A 5,210-nucleotide genomic window follows, 5' to 3' on the forward strand; every position below is an offset into this window, starting at 1 on the left:
GATGCTGTGATATGCAAATGATTAGCTTTCCAGAGCATTCACACAAGCTTGGCGCCGGTGGCAACACCTACAACATGCTGACACGAGGAAAGTTTCCAACCGATTTCTCATATACAAACAGCAGTTCACCGGTGTTGCCTGGTGAAACGTCGTTGTGTTACCTCATGTAAGGAGGAGAAATCGGTACCATCACGTTTCCGACTTTGATAAAGGTCGGAGTGTAGCCTATCGCGATTGTGATTTATCGTATCACGACTTTGCAGCTCGCGTTGGTCGAGATCCAAAGACTGTTAGCAGAATATGGAATTGGTGCGTTCAGGAGGGTAATACGGAACACCTTGTTGGATCCCAACAGCCTCGTATCACTAGCAGTCAAGACGACAGGCATCTTATCCGCATGGCTGTAACGGATCGTGCAGCCACGTCTTGATCCCTGAGTTAACAGATGGGGACATTTGCAAGACAACAACCATCTGCATGAACAGTTCGATGACATTTGCAGCAGCATGGACTATCAGCTCGGAGACCATGGCTGCCGTTACCCTTGATGCTGCATCACAGACAGGAGCACCTGTGATGGTGTACTCAACGACGAACCTGGGTGCACAAATGGCAAAACGTCATTTTCTCGGATGAATACAGGTTCTGTTTTCAGCATCATGATGGTTGCATCTGTGTTTGGTGACATTGCAGTGAACGCACATTGGAAGTGTGTATTCATCATCACCATACTGGCGTATCACCCGGCATGATGGAATGGGGTGCCACTGGTTACACATCTTGGTCACCTCTTGTTTTCATTGATGGCACTTTGAACAGTGGACGTTACATTTCAGATGTGTTATGACCTGTGGCTCTACCCTTCATTCAATCCCTGCGAAACCCTACATTTCAGCAGGATAATGCACGACCGCAAGTTGCAGGTCCTGTACAGGCCTTTCTGGATACAGAAAATGTTCGACTGCTGCCCTGGCCAACACATTCTCCAGATCTCTCACTAACTGAAAACGTCTGGTCAATGGTGGCCGAGCAACTGGCTCATCACAATACGACAGCCACTACTCTTGATGAACTGTGGTATCGTGTCGAAGCTACTTGGGCAGCTGTACCTGTAAAGTTCTATTTGACTCAATGCCTAGGCATACAAGGCTATTATTACAGCCAGAGGTGGTTGTTCCGGGTACTGATTTCGCAGGATCTATGCACCCAAATTGCGTGAAAATGTAATCACATGTCAGTTCTAGTATAATATATTTGTCCAATGAATACCCATTTATCATCTGCATTTCTTCTTTAATGGCCAGGAGTGTACTTGTACACAATACCAGAAATAGTCACTTGTTGGATACGCTTTCCTTAAACATTGCTATATCCATAATAGCTCTAAATTCTTGAGCATAAAATTTTCAGTAAGTTACTCAGCTCATACAGTATCACAACTAAATATAAGAGCATTGGCTAAAATACACTGACTTTTGTTCAACTGAAGAATTCCTAGAAGCTAATCATTATAATATAGATTTTTCCAAGGTGATAAACAAAATCTTCTTGTTTGTAAATAAGCTAGTTATTTTCTGTATTATTTTGTGTGATTAATTATTTTATATAAGTTGACTCCACTGCTTAACTTTGACAAAGCCAATGGTGTGAAAAAATAGAGAAAGGTGAGTAAAATATTGTAGTCAAAAAATTTGAAAAAAAGCGTGTAGTCAGACTACAGAACTGCATCAGACATTCACGGTGGTACCGAATAGTCATTAGGGTCAAACCTAGTTGGTCGCTTGCCAGTCGGGTACAGGGTTTTCCATGCATCTGGTAAGGTCCATGATACTGAATGGTCCATCAGTGTGAGTAATGTTACAGCATATTTCAAACTAACTTGTTACAAAAAGAGGTGGCACACTGATTAATGCAGTAGAATCAAATTGAGGACGCTTCAGGTTCAGATTTTTATCCCACATATGGCTACACTGATTGATGTATTCCATGGTTTCCATAAATTATTGTGGGTCATTGGTTCCTTCAACAGGCTACAGTGGTTTATTTCCTCTGGAAATCAATGAGATGCTAATCTCTGTTCTATATTTCTCATGATTGCTTTGGAAATTATTAACTTTTTTTCAAATTCCATACAGTTAAGAACAACTTCCCTCTTCCATTCGCGAATGGTTTGTTGGAAAAATGATTGTTGGTAAACCTCTGTATGAACTGTAATTTCTCAGTGGTCATATCATGAGACTTATGTGGTAGGAACTGATAAGTTGTTCAACCAATTTTTGAGCATATGCTTGGAACCTTAACAGTAAACTGCTCCATGAATCGCAATACCTTTCTTGTAGGTGTCTGGCTCTGGAGTTTGTTGAGGACATCTGTAACACTCTCATGCCTATTATACAATCTCATGTTGAAATTTGGTGTTCTTCGCTGGATCTTCTCTTTTTCTTCTATTATCCAATTAGGCAAGGGCCCCAGACTGATTAGCAGAAAACAAAAATCACTCAAACTTGATGAATTAAATTTCTATAACATTCTCCCATTGAATCTCATCCTAGTAACTGTTTCGTGTGGTCACTCCACTGAAAGTCTCTGTATGGTTACTCCCAAGTGTTCTGTGGTAGTTACTGCTTCCAGTGCTATGTAATCAGTCGTGTAATTCAAATAACACATGACACTGTGGCTAGTTTCTCCCTTAGTGTCTTCAAAACATCCACATGCACATACTTGTAGATAGTGGCGTCAATAAAGGGGAAGCTTGGCACACTGTTAGGGTGTCATTTATTCTATACAATGAATGCCAATTCTGCTTGAACCTTGCATTCATACATGCGAAATATAAATAATATAGACATTTTATGCAACACTAATGCAGTAGGACAAATAACTGATGTTCAATTAGATACTATTGAGCTACTTGACAGATTAAAACTGGTGTGCTGGACCAGGACCGAAACTTGATCTCACCCCATCATGGGCAACACTGCCAACTGAGCCATTGGAACAAGCTGTTCAGATAGTGACACGCATCCTGATCCTCAGAAAAAAGAGTCTTAATCTTCTCAAATAACTCTTTGACTTTCCTGTGCCAGTCCACCATTAAAAAAAAAAAATAAATAAATAAATAAAAAAATCACACCTTGGTATGCAGGATCTTATTATGCCTCTTTTGGAATTTTGAAATGTTTTTCAAGATTACTTACTCAGAAGGGACCAATAGTTATGAAAAATCTAAATTGATGGTGACACATAGTTTCTTTCAATTTTAGGAAAAGAAAGATGGCTGTGGAAATGCCTTCCTCAATGCGTGTTTATGTCATGAACATGCTGTCAGGTGGTATGTAACTGCTGTGTAGCCAGGTCCCACACAAGTTAAAACAGCAAGAGATAAACTTAGACTTTTCCAATATGCAATGATAAGTAATAACAATAATAATAGACTAAAGGTAAAGTTTAAGAACTATCAGGATTCCTATAAAGATCTTCTGCTAGAAACTAAAAGTAAATATGTAGCCACAATGTTAAGAAACTCTACTAACACAGGTTTAGCTGTTTGGAAAGTAATAAATAGCTTTAGGGATTGTAAGGGCAGATAAACAAGTGATTTTGCTATAAACCATAAAGGGCATATCATGAAATGTTAATGTCGGATTGCAAATGTTTTTAATGAGTACTTTACTTCTGTTGGAAAATCTGTCAATGATGATTTTAAGAATCTTCAGCATAGATATAGGGGCATTCCAATCAAACAAAGCATATACTTGGCCCCAACCAATAACAAGGAAGTCAAAAACATAGTAATGTCATTAAAAAATACAAAATCAGCAGGCTATGATGGATTGTCTATCTGTGCACTGAAAAGATGCATAGACAAAATATCTGATGCCATGGCCACAGCAGTAAATGATGTAATTGCATCAGCTTGTTTCCCAGATAGTCTAAAGACAGCACAAGTAACCCCGATTCACAAGAAAGGTGATAAATCTAAGATTGAAAACTACCGCCCCAACTCAATCTTACCTGCATTTTCGAAGGTAGTTGAGAAAGTTATTTATACTAGACTAATGACATTCTTGAGTCAACAAAATTTAATATTTGAAAATCAGAATGGCTTTATGAGAAACAAGTCAACATCAGTAGCAGGAGCACAATTAATAGACAAAATAATAACAGCCATAGAGAACAAGGAGTATGTAACTGGAGTGTTCCTTGATCTACAAAAAGCTTTTGATTGTGTCAACATCACCATATTACTTGACAAGCTGTGGAACCTGGGTATCCGAGGAACGGGCTATGAGCTAATAAAATCGTATATGGGCAATAGAAAACAATTTGTCTTGCTTAAAACAAACAGTGGGTCTTACAAATCTAAAATTACAGATATCAAATATGGAGTGCCTCAAGGTTCTATCTTGGGACCCCCTTCTTTTCTTGATATACACTCCTGGAAATTGAAATAAGAACACCGTGAATTCATTGTCCCAGGAAGGGGAAGCTTTATTGACACATTTCTGGGGTCAGATACATCACATGATCACACTGACAGAACCACAGGCACATAGACACAGGCAACAGAGCATGCACAATGTCGGCACTAGTACAGTGTATATCCACCTTTTGCAGCAATGCAGGCTGCTATTCTCCCATGGAGACGATCGTAGAGATGCTGGATGTAGTCCTGTGCAACGGCTTGCCATGCCATTTCCACCTGAGGCCTCAGTTGGATCAGCATTCGTGCTGGACGTGCAGACCGCGTGAGACAACGCTTCATCCAGTCCCAAACATGCTCAATGGGGGGCAGATCCGGAGATCTTGCTGGCTAGGGTAGTTGACTTACACCTTCTAGAGCACGTTGGGTGGCACGGGATACATGCGGACGTGCATTGTCCTGTTGGAACAGCAAGTTCACTTGTCGGTCTAGGAATGGTAGAATGATGGGTTCGATGACGGTTTGGATGTACCGTGCACTATTCAGTGCCCCCTCGACGATCACCAGAGGTGAACGGCCAGTGTAGGATATCGCTCCCCACACCATGATGCCGGGTGTTGGCCCTGTGTGCCTCGGTTGTATGCAGTCCTGACTGTGGCGCTCACCTGCACGGCGCCAAACACGCATACGACCATCATTGGCACAAAGGCAGAAGCGACTCTCATCGCTGAAGACGACACGTCTCCATTCGTCCCTCCATTCACGCCTGTCGCGACACCACTGGAGG

This window comes from Schistocerca gregaria, chromosome 5, assembly GCF_023897955.1.
Source record: "Schistocerca gregaria isolate iqSchGreg1 chromosome 5, iqSchGreg1.2, whole genome shotgun sequence".
Lineage (NCBI taxonomy): Eukaryota > Metazoa > Arthropoda > Insecta > Orthoptera > Acrididae > Schistocerca > Schistocerca gregaria.